We start from the raw sequence: 15,764 nt of genomic DNA on the forward strand, positions 1-15,764 counted from the left end.
AACATATATATATATATATATATATATATATATATATATATATATATATATATATATATATATATAAGAACAAAATGAAACGGGTCTTCTGAGTACTCCGTCTTCTGACAAAAAGGATCTTCGGATACCTGTTCTAACGCTGACCTGAGAACACAAGCGGTTTGAAAATCAGCATAACGCTGGTGAGTTCATAAGTAGTTTTTATTTGTGAAATGTTCAAGTTTCCTTTCTGTTTCTGAAATGTTACGCACACCAAGAAAATCCCATATTTTCTTAAAAAGGTTGGTTATCGTTTTGTCAACATGTAAAGTAAAGTTGTACACTGAAAAACATGTTATCTCTTGTAAAGATGTATAGTTAAGTAATCTGGATTGACATACTGTTCTGGTTAGGTACCAATGTATTCCCAGGAAAGTCCCATACTTTCCTGATTTGCTTTACCAATTGTAAAAGATGTAAAGTAAGGTTATCTGATTTGTTACCCTTTCTGGTTATGTAAATGTTTCCCCAGGAAAGTCACGTACTTTCCTGAAAGTTGGTTATCAATGTAAAAGATGTATCTGTAAAATATGGTTATGTTCAATGTTTCCCCAGGAAAGTCCCATACTTTCCGGATTTTTGGTTACCAATGTGAAAGACGTATACCGAAACCTAGTTATCTTGTGAATTGTATAAAGTTGTTCATTATTACCATAAGTAAATCTCTGTTATCCTAATTGAGAGTTCCATAACCATACAATGGACTAATCTGTGGCAATAAGTAGTCCACATACTTATGAGTTTCGTCACCCTTGAACCATTTCGGTTTGGCTGTAGCTAGCAGCCAGGTGTGGGGTAGTCAGCCCCGTATAGATCTATACACTCAAGTCACGCTCTTTAAATCCCAGAGATTCTGGTTACGGGTGCAGTCCTCCACTCGCGTATCTCTGTGGAGTGTTCGGCGAGGACGTGTCTCCAATCATACAGGATTAACAATTTACTAGTAATAATATGATAGTCCTCCACTCGCGTATATATGTGGAGTGTTACCGAGGACAAAACAGTGTACAGGTATTATGATCAAATGTTCTAATGTCATGCTTTTAACTGATAAAATGTGGAAAATCCATTTGTGAAATATATGTAAAACATAACAGTTTAAAACCCATTTCACAAATATATGTTACGTGATCTGCATGTTCAAACGGTTATCAGTTGTAGTAATCAGTGTTAAAAGCATATAAAATGTGAAACACACATTTGAAAAACATGTTTTGAGTACAAGTAATCCCTTGTACTTTTCTTGTGTTCCCCCCATGAAAACAGTGAAAATAGTGAAAAAGGGTAGGGGTATGAACTCACCAGACTCGGAATTTCGATTGTTTCGGACACTAAGCGTGGGTTTGGGGCTTGATTACTCGCGATGTCCCTATGTAAAATGAAATAATGTCCATATATATTCAATTAGGGATACATTCACTAATTCTATGGAACATTACACTCCAACGAGGTTAAACATCTCAAAACGAGAGTTTGGAGTGACCCGGGTGACATCTACGGACGTGTATTGGTACTAGGGACTTGGGACTTGAGTTTACTCCCAAAGAGTAAACATTTAAGTGAGTTGACAACCACATATCACATACATACATGAGTTCACGGCCGTGAACTCATGTGGGTGTGGTTTTGAGGGTTTAATGGCTTATTTGGACTTGGGGATTGTTGGAATGACTTACTAAAATGCCTTGGAATAGTTTGAATGAAATAATATCATTTAAAAGGGAGTTCACGGCTGTAAAATTGGAGTTTACGGCCGTAAACTCTCCTAGGGTCAAGAAAAATTGATTTGAGGCACAAAGAGCAATCACATGTGATTCAAATTAATTTATCAAGGCTTAGTATCAATTTTGGGCACCATATAACATCAATTTAGGAGTTTACGGCCCATAGGTATACACTTTGGCCGTAAACACACATATGTTCATGAATAATTAATTTATGGCACTTAAAACAATCACATGTGATTCTAGAAAATTTTCCAAGCCTTTGGGGTGAATTAGGGGCATCATTTGGCATGTTTTTATGAGTTTATGGCCAAAGGGTATGTGCCTAGGCCATAAACTCTTATATGTGTCATTTTGATATGTTACAAACCCCCAAACTATTTTTAGATGGATCTAGGATTTACCACAAGGCTATTGGTTAAGTTACAAGGAATTTTGACATGTTTTAAGGTGTTAAATCCCCATTTTTGAGGAGTTTACGGCCCAAGCACATGCCTTGGCCATAAACTCTTGTTTTTCCCTCAAAATGCATGTTTAATGTGTTCCAAGTCCAGGTTTGTAAGCCTCAAGGTCGTATCTAAGTCCCAACTATGATTTGGAAGGGTTAAATGGCTCAAAAACCCCATTATTGTGTGTTTACAGCCCAAGCTTATTCCTTGGCCGTATACACATGTTCCAGGTCATAAATCTCATTTTGAACTCGGATTTGAAGGCCTAAGAGGTTAAATAACAAGCTAGGAAGGTTACCTCTATGATTTGGAGCCTTAAACCTTTGATTTTGGACCTTAATTTGGATAAGGAGAGAGGTTAGAGAGAGAGAGAGAGAGTAGTGAGATGAAGCCAAAAGCTTCAAATGAAGGCTTAGAACACATTATATAGTGTCTAAGTTTTGGACACGGTGGAATTCTACCCGATACCGGCGTTAGGCGAGGCTTTTGGTCGTACCCGATTAGGTTGCCGTAACCCGATATGGTAAATTCTAGAAATATTCTGATCACTAATATGGGGGTGTTAAAATGATTTCTAAATGTATTAAGACACCCATTAAGTCATTTTAGATAAGTACAAGTTAATGACTTAATTAAACAAGAAAATCGGAATCGAATTTGGAAATGATGATTGGTTTCTTGAATTGAACTACGAAAGAGTTACAAGAAGTGGTACGGAATTTCGGGTTGTTACATTATCCCCCCGTTAGAGGGAATTTTGTCTCGAAATTCAAAGTTAAAACATGAGACAAGATACAAATCATGGATCTGGAAAGAGTTGTGGATACTTCTGTTTCATTGAGTCTTCCCGCTCCCAAGTGAACTCCGGTCCCCGCTTGTCATTCCAGCGAACCTTCACTAACGGGATGCGACTTTGCTTTGTACGTTTGACTTCTCGATCCATGATTTCGATCGTTTCCTCCACAAAGTTGAGGTTTTCATTGATCTCGATCTCTTCTATGGGAATCGTTAGGGTTTCATCGAATAGGCACTTTTTGAGATTTGAAACATGGAAGACAGGATGAATGTTACTGAGTTTGTGAGGTAAACGAAGTTTATGGGCAACTGGACCGATCCTGGAGAGGATCTTGAAGGGTCCAATGTATCTAGGGTTAAGTTTTCCACGTTTACCAAAACGTACACTGCCTTTCCAGGGTGAGACTTTCAACAGGACACAGTCTCCAACCTGAAATTCTAGAGGTTTCCGACGGTTATCAGCGTAACTCTTTTGGCGATCTCGTGAAGCTTTTAGTCGGTCTCGGATTTGAATGATCTTTTCGGTGGTTTCGCGGATGATTTCCAGGCCAGTGAGAGCACTGTCGGGGACTCGACTCCTGGCTAACTGTGTATCCCCCACCTCGGCCCAGCACAAAGGGGATCTGCACTTACGACCGTATAGGGGTTCAAACGGAGCAGCCCTAATGTTGGTGTGGTAACTGTTGTTGTATGAGAATTTGATCAAGGATAGATGTCTGTCCATCGGTCTGAGGATGATACGCCGTGCTCATATCTAGTTTGGTTCCAAGGGTTTTCTGAAGGGACTGCCAGAATCTGGAGGTAAACCTGCTATCTCGATTAGAGATAATGGATGCAGGTACACCATGTAGTCGAACTACCTCCTGGATGTAGGTTCGCGCGAGTCTTTCCATCTTGTATGATTCTTTGATCGGAATGAAATGAGCGGACTTTGTCAAACGATCGACAATTACCCAAATGGTATCGTACCAACTAGAACACTTGGGCAGTTTGGTGATGAAATCCATGGTAATCATCTCCCATTTCTATTCGGGGATCTCAGGCTGTTGGAGCAGACCCGAGGGTTTCTGGTGCTCAGCTTTGACTTTGGCGCAAGTCAGACACTTGCCCACGAATGTAGCTATCTCAGCTTTCATGTTTGGCCACCAGTATTGTTTCTTGAGATCCAGGTACATCTTGTCCGAACTTGGGTGAACGGAGTATTTGGTTTTATGTGCTTCCCCCATGACAATTTCCCTGAATCCTCCGGACTTTGGAATCCAGATCCGATCCATGAAACAATAGACTCTGTCACCTCTGATCTCAAGTTTCTTTTCCATTCATCTCAAGGTTTCGATCAACACGTTCTCGGGTTTGAGGGCTTCTAAATGGGCTTCTCGGATTTGCATGGGTAAGTTGGAATGGATAGTCATCGTTTGGTTCTTCACTTTGTGGCCTGCACTTTCCTTTCGGCTAAGGGCATCTGCTACCACATTGGCCTTGCCGGGATGGTAACGGATTTCACACTCATAATCACTGAGTAGTTCTACGCATTGTCGTTGCCTCATGTTCAAGTCCTTCTGATCAAAGATGTGTTGCAGGCTCTTGTGATCGGTAAAGATCGTGCACTTGGTTCCGTAGAGATAATGTCTCCAAATCTTCAATGCAAAGACTACGGCTCCTAGTTCCAAGTCATGTGTGGTATAGTTGACCTCGTGTGCTTTCAGCTATCTTGAGGCATAAGCAATCACCTTTCCTCTTTGCATAAGCACACAACCTAAACGTTGATTAGACGCATCGCAGTAGACAACGAAGTCCTCTGTCCCTTCGGGTAGGGATAGAACAGGCGTGCTGCATAAGGCTCTCTTCAACGTTTGGAATGCAGTTTCTTGTTTATCACTCCAACAAAAGGGTACACCTTTCTGTGTTAGAGTGGTTAAGGGTTTGGCGATTTTGGAAAAGTTCTGGATGAACCTCCGATAATAGCCGGCGAGACCCAAGAATTGATGGATTTCTGTGGGTGTCTTCGGTGCCGACCAATTCTCTATCGCTTTAATCTTGGAAGGATCCACGTGAATTCCCTCCTCGCTTACCACGTGACCGTGGAAAGTTACCTTCCGTATCTAGAATTCACACTTGGAGAATTTCACGTATAGCTTCTCGGATCTAAGGGTCTCCAACACTAACCTCAAGTGTTGTTTGTGGTCTTCTTCGTTCCTGGAGTAGACGAGAATGTCGTCAATGAACACGATGACGAACTTGTCTAGGAAGGGACGGCACACCCGGTTCATCAGATCCATGAACACAGCCGGTGCATTGGTTAGACCTAAGGGCATCACTACGAACTCGTAGTGTCCATATCGAGTTCTAAAAGCTGTTTTGGAAACATCACTCTCCTGAACTCGTAACTGATGATACCCTGACCGAAGGTATATCTTTGAGAAGTAGCTAGCTCCCTGAAGTTGATCGAAGAGGTCAGCTATTCGTGGAAGAGGATATCGGTTCTTAAAGGTCAACTTGTTCAGCTCACGGTAGTCGATACACATCCGAAAGGATCCATCTTTCTTCTTGACAAACAGTACCGGAGCTCCGCAGGGTGAGGAACTCGGTCTAATGAATCCTTTACTGAGCAACTCATTGAGTTGACTGGATAACTCCTGCATTTCTGCTGGAGCTAAGCGATACGGAGACTTCGCTACGGGAGTAGCTCCAGGAATTAGGTCAATACGGAACTCGACCTGACGCTCGGGAGGAATTCCTGGAAGCTCTTCGGGAAACACATCAGGAAAGTTACAGACTTCAGGGATGCTCACGAGGTCTTTAACTTCTTGTTTCTCGTTGATTACATGGGCTAAGAATGCAATGCACTCCTTTCGTAGGAGCTTTCGAGCTTTGATGCAAGAAATGATATGAAGATTGGAACTGGGTTTATCGCCATAGATTACAAGAGTTTGATCCGAGGGAAGGTTGAGACGGATGGCTTTTTCGTAACAAAGGATATCAGCATGATTGGGACTCAACCAATCCATGCCAATGATAACATCAAAGCTCTTAATGGAAACTGGCATGAGATCTATAGGAAATGAGTGGTCATTTAGGGTAAGCGTACAACCTATGAATACGTCGTTAGCGCTTTCTTTCTCACCATTAGCCATCTCGACGGTAAACATTTCAGTTAGTGGTTGGGGATTACTTTTTAGGTTATGTTTGAATGCATGACTAACAAAACTCCTTTCAGCACCCGAATCGAAAAGAATACTAGCATATGAGTTGTCGAGAAGGAACGTACCCAAAACAATAGTGGGATCGGCGACTGCTTCCTCCCGTCCCATGGTCAGAACCCTTCCGGTGTTATTAGCTGTTGACTTCTTGGGGAAGTTCCTTTTAAAGTGCCCAACCTCTCCATAGTCGTAGCAAGCTTGACTAACGCCTGCTCCAGATGATTGGTTGGCCGATTGAGCCGGAGGTTTGCAAAATCGAACTGTGTGCCCTTTCTTACCACAATTGGTACAGGATAGTTCTCGACAGGGGCCAGGATTGTGATGGTATTTGCACTTGTCACACAGAGGAAGATTACCAGCATATCTACTGGTAGGAGTTGGAGCTGTGGATCCCACAACAGAAGCAGCAGCAATGGGGGTAGTATCAGCATGGACTGCTACAGTCTGCTGTTTCTTAGAAGATCCTTGGGAAGATTGACCCTTCTTCTTCTTCCAAAATTTTCTCTTTTCACCACTCCTTTGAGTCGGCTCAGAAGTGGTAGTGATTTCCTCAGCATTATCGCTATGATCAATCAGGGTTTGGGCTAAAGTCTTGGCACTATCATAGGTATCCGGACGGGCAGCCAAGACATGACTCTTTGTCGGTTGGGATAACCCCCAAATGAACCTTTCGATCTTTTTGCTTTCAGGAGTGACTAATCCTGGGCAGAGAAGTGCGAGATCATCGAATCGGGAAGTGTATGCAGCAATGTCGGAACCTTTCATCTTTAGGTTCCAGAGCTCGTGCTCTAATTTCTGCATTTCACCACGGGGACAGTATTCGGCTATGAGGAGTTCTTTCATGGCTTCCCTGCCCATGGAATTGGCTACGGGTAGGGTCAGAGATTTGACTCGGCCATTCCACCAAGTCAAGGCTTTATCAACGAAGGTACAGGCTACGAATTTGACTTTATCGGACTCTGCACAGGCAAAAATTTCAAAGATGGATTCGATTTTCTCGAACCATCGGGACAAGGAAATGACACCTCCAGCGCCATTGAAGGATGTTGGTTTCGCGTTGATGAAATCCTTATAGGAACCCCCTTTTTGGTGTCCCTAGCTATCTTCGGGGTTCTGGGATTGGGGACCACCTCTTGAACCACCAGGGTTCATTTGTGACATGGCTGCCACCATTGCAGCAGTCAGGACTATCTGGAGCGATGCAAGGTCAAATTGAGGAGGAGGTGGTGGCAAAGAAGGATTGTTGTTCTTTGAGCTGGGTCTCTTTCCGGGAGGCATCTTGATCTAATAAGATCAATAAAGAGAGAGGATGGTAAGTCCTCTACATTGAATCGATAGATATGGCAGTTATATGTTCCGAATAAGCGATAAAGCAGGAAAGAGTTATCAAAACAGATAATTTATCGCTAAGAATGATCACAGAACGCCACTCGAATAAGGATTTCTACAGAGGATTGGATCAAGAAATACTCCCATAGTATTTCATGAATTGATTACGACAATGGTTCGATGTTTGGGATATTAGGGTAAGTTTTAGGCATGTCGCACACCACAGTCACTCCCAAGCACATGTTGGCCGTGTCTCGAATGAATATAGTTGGCCAGGCTATATTGATCCTAGACACGACTACATAACTGCCCAGGTTTAACCGTATTACACAACACCCAATTACTTATGTTTCGTTCTACTTGTGGTTACGGATCGCGATGATTGGGTATACTTTTATACTTTTGAAAATACTTGTAGTTTGAAGATACTTTTAATTCAGAGCAATTAGGCCCTTTAGTGTTTATAGTTTTATACCATGTAAGGTTTGGTATACTTCATTCACTATAAACAAGGGCTCTGATACCAATCTGTCACATCCCGAAAACCGAAGGCGGAAACATTTCCGGGGTCGACTCCACGTTGAGTATCAAATCCAATGTACATAGTAAGTAAAGTAAAACAACCATTACATTACATAAGAAAAGTTTTACAGTTGTTTCAAAAGTAAAGTTTGTACAGTTATGTTACATAGCATATATATATATATATATATATATATATATATATATATATATATATATATATATATATATATGAACAAAATGAAACGGGTCTTCTAAGTACTCCGTCTTCTGACAAAAAGGATCTTCGGATACCTGTTCTAACGCTGACCTGAGAACACAAGCAGTTAGAGAATCAGCATAAAGCTGGTGAGTTCATAAGTAGTTTTTATTTGTGAAATGTTCAAGTTTCCTTTCTGTTTCTGAAATGTTACGCACACCAAGAAAATCCCATATTTTCTTAAAAAGGTTGGTTATCGTTTTGTCAACATGTAAAGTAAAGTTGTACACTGAAAAACATGTTTTCTCTTGTAAAGATGTATAGTTAAGTAATCTGGATTGACATACTGTTTTGGTTAGGTACCAATGTATTCCCAGGAAAGTCCCATACTTTCCTGATTTGCTTTACCAATTGTAAAAGATGTAAAGTAAGGTTATCTGATTTGTTACGCTTTCTGGTTATGTAAATGTTTCCCTAGGAAAGTCGCGTACTTTCCTGAAAGTTGGTTATCAATGTACAAGATGTATCTGTAAAATATGGTTATGTTCAATGTTTCCCCAGGAAAGTCCCATACTTTCCTGATTGTTGGTTACCGATGTGAAAGATGTATATCGAAACCTGTTTATCTTGTGAATTGTATAAAGTTGTTCATTATTACCATAAATAAATCTCTGTTATCCTAATTGCGAGTTCCATAACCATACAACGGACTAAATATGTGGCAATAAGTAGTCCACATACTTATGACTTTCGTCACCCTTGAACCATTTCGGTTCGGCTGAAGCTAGCAGCCAGGTGTGGGGTAGTCAGCCCCGTATAGATCTATACACTCAAGTCACGCTCTCTAAATCCCAGAGATTCTGGTTACAGGTGCAGCCCTCCACTCGCGTATCTCTGTGGAGTGTTCGGCGAGGACGTGTCTCCAACCATACAGGATTAACAATTTACTAGTAATAATATGATAGTCCTCCACTCGCGTATATATGTGGAGTGTTACCGAGGACAAAACAGTGTACATGTATTATGATCAAATGTTCTAATGTCATGCTTTTAACTGATAAAATGTGGAAAATCCATTTGTGAAATATATGTAAAACATAACAGTTTAAAACCCATTTCACAAATATATGTTACGTGATCTGCATGTTCAAACGGTTATCAGTTGTAGTAATCAGTGTTAAAAGCATATAAAATGTGAAACACACGTTTGAAAAACATGTTTTGAGTACAAGTAATCCCTTGTACTTTTCTTGTGTTCCCCCCTTGAAAACAGTGAAGATAGTGAAAAAGGGTAGGGGTATGAACTCACCAGACTCGGAATTTCGACTGTTTCGGACACTAAGCGTGGGTTTGGGGCTTGATTACTCGCGATGTCCCTATGTAAAATGAAATAATGTCCATATATATTCAATTAGGGATACATTCACTAATTATATGGAACATTACACTCCAACGAGGTTTAACATCTCAAAACGAGAGTTTGGAGTGACCCGGGTGACATCTACGGACGTGTATTGGTACTAGGGACTTGGGACTTGAGTTTACTCCCAAAGAGTAAACATTTAAGTGAGTTTACAACCACATATCACATACATACATGAGTTCACAGCCGTGAACTCATGTGGGTGTGGTTTTGAGGGTTTAATGGCTTATTTGGACTTGGGGATTGTTGGAATGACTTACTAAAATGCCTTGGAATAGTTTGAATGAAATAATACCATTTAAAAGGGAGTTCACGGCTGTAAAATTGGAGTTTACGGCCGTAAACTCTCCTAGGGTCAAGAAAAATTGATTTGAGGCACAAAGAGCAATCACATGTGATTCAAATTAATTTATCAAGGCTTGGTATCAATTTTGGGCACCATATAACATCAATTTAGGAGTTTACGGCCCATAGGTATACACTCTGTCCGTAAACACACATATGTTCATGAATAATTAATTTATGGCACTTAAAACAATCACATGTGATTCTAGAAATTTTTCCAAGCCTTTGGGGTGAATTAGGGGCATCATTTGGCATGTTTTTATGAGTTTACGGCCAAAGGGTATGTGCCTAGGCCGTAAACTCTTATATGTGTCATTTTGATATGTTACAAACCCCCAAACTATTTTTAGATGGATCTTGGATTTACCACAAGGCTATTGGTTAAGTTACAAGGCATTTTGACATGTTTTAAGGTGTTAAATCCCCATTTTTGAGGAGTTTACGACCCAAGCACATGCCTTGGCCGTAAACTCTTGTTTTTCCCTCAAAATTCATGTTTAATGTGTTCCAAGTCCAGGTTTGTAAGCCTCAAGGTCGTATCTAAGTCCCAACTATGATTTGGAAGGGTTAAATGGCTCAAAAACCCCATTATTGTGTGTTTACGGCCCAAGCTTATTCCTTGGCCATAAACACATGTTGCAGGTCCTAAATCTCATTTTGAACTCGGATTTGAAGGCCTTAGAGGTTAAATAACAAGCTAGGAAGGTTACCTCTATGATTTGGAGCCTTAAACCTTTGATTTTGGACCTTAATTTGGATGAGGAGAGAGGTTAGAGAGAGAGAGAGAGTAGTGAGATGAAGCCAAAAGCTTCAAATGAAGGCTTAGAACACATTATATAGTGTCTAAGTTTTGGACACGGTGGAATTCTACCCGATACCGGCGTTAGGCGAGGCTTTTGGTCGTACCCGATTAGGTTGTCGTAACCCGATATGGTAAATTCTAGAAATATTCCGATCACTAATATGGGGTGTTAAAATGATTTCTAAATGTATTAAGACACCCATTAATTTATTTTAGATAAGTACAAGTTAATGACTTAATTAAACAAGAAAATCGGAATCGAATTTGGAAACGATGATTGGTTGCTTGAATTGAACTACGAAAAAGTTACAAGAAGTGGTACGGAATTTCGGGTTGTTACAATTGGAGATATCGATACACTTTTCTAATTTTTTGATTTCCAACTCACAAGATTTCCATCAATAAATTGACATCATCCAAAGGTACTCTTTCGATCCAATTGACGACCCCTTGATCCGAAACAGAAAATGCTTGAATGAAGAATCATTTATTTGCTGGATATGACAATCATATTGTAGTAGTTCGATGTAAATAGTGAAATATAATCTTAACAACTGTGAGATGTGGTTCTCTAGGATTCTCTTGGTACCTCGCACAATTACAAACCGAAAACATAATATTAGGTCGACTTGCAGTAAAATAGAATAACGAACCAATCATGCTTTGATATGTTTTCAAATCAACAACTGGTTTATCTAATGAAGGGGTTAAATAAGTGTATGCTTCCATGGGAACCATTGTGTCTAAACAGTTGTTCATTCCAAAGTGCTCAATCAAGTTTTGCGTATAACTCTCTTGATTTATAAAGATTTCTTCTTTGCTTTGGCAAATGTTCAGTCCAAAAAAGCAATTGATTTTACCCATCATTCTCATCTCGAATTGGCTTTTCATTAATTCTTTAAATTCTTTTGACGATGAAGGGTCACTATAACCAACAATTATGTCATTGACATAAATTTGAACAAGTATTAGATGATCCCCAACTTTCTTTCAAAATAATGTGGGATCAACTAATCCTTGCTTAATTTTTGCGATTTTCAAAAAATTGGTTAAAGTGGCATACTAATCACGTGGTGCTTGTTTTAACCCATAAACAACTTTGTTAAGGATATAACAATGATCAGGAAACTTATCATTCACAAATCCAGGAGGTTCCTCAACATAAAGAGTTTCTTTGACTACACAATTGAGAGATGCACACTTTATGTGCATTTGATAAACATCGAAGTTCTTGTGAGCTGTATAAGCAAGAAAAATGTAAAGTGCTTTGAGTCTACACTTTTGACATAGTAATCATTGAATGTTAGGTTGAAAGTTTCCACAACTCTTCACATCCGTTTGTTCATCACCCTATATAACACAAAATTTTGAGAATATCCAAGAAAGATTCCTTCATTAGCCTTTATCTGAAACTTTGAAATATTATCTTTTAAATTCATGACAAAGCATCTACAGCCAAAAACATCAAAAAATTTGACATTATGTTTCCATTTATTAATGATTTTATATGGTGTGATGTTAAATCTGCGATGAATAAAACAGTTTTTTTGAGCGAAACAAGTTGTAGAGACTTCTTTTTCCCAAAAACATTGAGGTAGATTTGTGTAAGTGAGCATAGTTCTAGCAGTTTCACACAATGATCGATTTCTCCTTTTGACCTGTTGTGTAGTGTAAGGAGACAAAAAAAATTATGAAAAATTCCTAGATTTGACAAAAATAAATCAAGAGCATGCTTTTGAATTCTATTCCATTATCACTTTGGATATGACATACTTTCTTCTTCAAACTTAATTTGATGCTTTTTATGAAATTGATCATCACTTGAGCAATCTTAGATTTTTGTTTAAGAAAATAAACCCAAGTAAAACGTGAAAAAGTATCTACAATAACGAGTATGTACTTCTTTCCATTGATAGACTCAACAGTCAAAGGACCACGAAGTCAATGTGTAGAAGTTCCAACGGTTCAACAATCTTCGAGTCAATGACTATAAGATGGCCTTGTCAATGTTGTTTGCCTTCTTCATAAGCTACACAAAAAGAATCATTATGAAGTTTTAGAAAAGGTAAAACTCGAACAAGATCATTTGTAACACGTTTATTCAAATTTTAGAAATTAAGATGAGAAAGCCTGTGATGCCAAAGCTAACTGAGATCAGAAGCAGCCTTCGAAAGTTAGCAAACATATGGTATGCCAACTACTGGTTTTATGTCCATAGTGAACATATCACCCTTCCTCTTCAACTTTAACAAGACTTCCTTCATTTAAAAAAGATATTGATTCCTAGTTCCAACAACCAATTGAGATACACTTATAAGGTTGTGCTTGAAACCTTCGACATAAGCGACCCTATTCACAGTGAACTTCCTATATGTCACCTTAATCCTTTCACTTTGCACTTTTGATTATTTCCAAACTTCATAACTCCAACATTCTCTAACTTCCTAAAATCACTCAGGTTCTCTTTTCGACCAGTCATGTGACGTTAGCATCCATTATCAATATACCAATTTTCGTCATACTATTTATTAAATAGAACATGCAATAATTTAGAAAACTTTAGGCCCCTAAGGCTTTGTGGGTCCTTGGACATTAGTGTGAACAGTTGTGTGCAGTGTCGAATTAAAAATCCAACAATAAACTTTTGTTTTGATTTTTTCAGTTAAATCAACTTCATCAAACTTTGTCATAGAAATGTAATCATTCAATTTCGAAGCCTCAACTTTGATTTTCTCTTTTTCAACATTTCTTTAAGAAAAATCAAATTTCTTTTTTGTTTTAACTTTTTGCCATTTTAAATTCCTCAACAATGATTCTTGGGATGAAGTAGTTCCACTCATCGATTCAATCAAGTAACTGTCATAGGCCTGTTTGACTTGTTCTTGAGAATACTCTTTCGATTAAATTTTCTTTTCTTATCCTTCAAACCAATGATTAAAAATTTTCATTTCATTTTTTCCTTTGACTAGTGAAACGTTTGATTTGTGCCTTAAATTAGGATTTGGAAAACATGGACATCAGGTGTGAATGTTACATTTTTCTTCACAACATTTGTTGGTTTTAAAAGAATCGTTTGCGAAAAAGATTTTTGTGACTTTTAATGAAAACAATTTTGATATCCAAAATGAGATTCTTTTTGAAAACTTCTATGATTTTATGAAAAAAAAATCCTTTGAACATTTTTCTGAACATGATTTTGATCTTTTTGAACTTAATTGTTTCATATTTTTAACGTTGATCAACCTTCGCCTTTTGAGAAAATCCATTTAGATTTTTGTTGTCAACATTTTTGTTAACATCTTTACGAAAAACTTTTGAATCTTCTTGTGAAAAATGAGTTTTCTATAGTTGAGAAACCTTCTTTTATCGAGCTTATGTTGATTTTTTTGTAATTTCCTTTGTTTATGAAAATCTCTTCTTTACTTCAAATAAGCTTTGTTTTGAGCTTTCTTTTTGGACATTTCTTCTTTAAAAAATCATCATCGTTTTTTAAAGTTTGAGTCCTAGCCTTTTGATTCTTGAAATCATACTGTGAAGACTTATCACAACATTTCTCTAATTCGCCTCCGACATCAGATCTGGAAGTTTTCACAACCCAAACAACATTTTTGTTATTTTTATTATCTTTGGAGAAATTTTTTTTACTCTCTTTATGTTGAAAAGTTTTTGATCTGTGATTTAAACCATTTTCTAAGACATTTTGATTTGAATAAAAAACTTTATTAGTAACTTTTGCATTATCGTCTTTCACCAAGTCATTCAATTTTGGGTCAAATTTATCCTTATTTCCCTGTGTAATGAAAACTTGGTTTGGAAATTCATTATTAAATTGTGGAAAAAGAGCCAAGTTTTGTTTATGAAAATGTTTTCTTTTTTCTTTCAAATTTTTTTCTGAATTCCTTTGAGTCCTCAAACACTTGAGGTTTAGCAACTTGTGAAATTTCTTTTTCACATGAATCATCATCACTATCACTTTCATTATTCGTTATGTTTTTTACAATAACAAACTGTCGAAGGAGTTGTACATCTCACTTTTTTGCTTCGCATTTTTGGGTCTCGTGACATTAATCTTTCAATTAGAGTGCATCTTGGATACAAACAACTTTATGCAATAATAAAGTTTTTATTTGTTGTGAAGACTTCCGAGATGCTATTCTGACGACTTCCGAGAAGCTGGGAGTGTGAAAGCTAACCGGAATTTGTATTTCGGAGGTTTGGTTCTCTCTCATTTTGAGGATATTATTTCTCAACTCTAATATTCTTCATAAACTCTTTCTTAGTTTCGTTTCTTATCTTTTTCTTGGTCTAAAACACTTGAAATCCTGCTTATTTTCATTTCTTATATTTTCGTTTTGTCTGATTCTCAAAAACATGAAAATCACAAAAATATGTTTTTGTTCTTTCTTTATTTTTGAAGCATTAGAAAATTAAAAATCCAAAAAGGTTTTTGGTTTCTATTCGTTTTCGAATCAGAAAAATCCTGAAAAACACAAAAAGAATGTGTTTTAGTTTGTGTTCTTAAAGACTATTGCTCGGAACTAAGATGCTACTGTTTGCAACTGAAATGTTAACATTCTCTTCGGAAGCTATCAGAACGGTACTGTTCACTTACTATTTGTTCCAATCTTCAGAGGCAATAGGAATTTTACAACTCACATTGGTTTTGCATTTCGGTGCTTTACCCGTTGGCTAAAACTATTATCTAGTGGTTATTTCGGTTTTTTACCAACTTTTCGCTGGTTCTTTGAAGTTTATGATGTTATTACGAAAGAATGGGTACAAAAGTGTGATGTTTCATTGTCAAATATTATTTGCATGAATTGTTGAAGATTTTTTCCTTATGATATGATGGTTTTTGAAGATCCACGTTAGCCTTGGGAAAGCTTTCATATTTGCTAGCCAACTTTCTTGTGACTAGAGTAGGTTACTGGTGAATT

Source organism: Lactuca saligna, chromosome 4, assembly GCF_052625555.1.
Source record: "Lactuca saligna cultivar CGN05327 chromosome 4, ASM5262555v1, whole genome shotgun sequence".
NCBI lineage: Eukaryota > Viridiplantae > Streptophyta > Magnoliopsida > Asterales > Asteraceae > Lactuca > Lactuca saligna.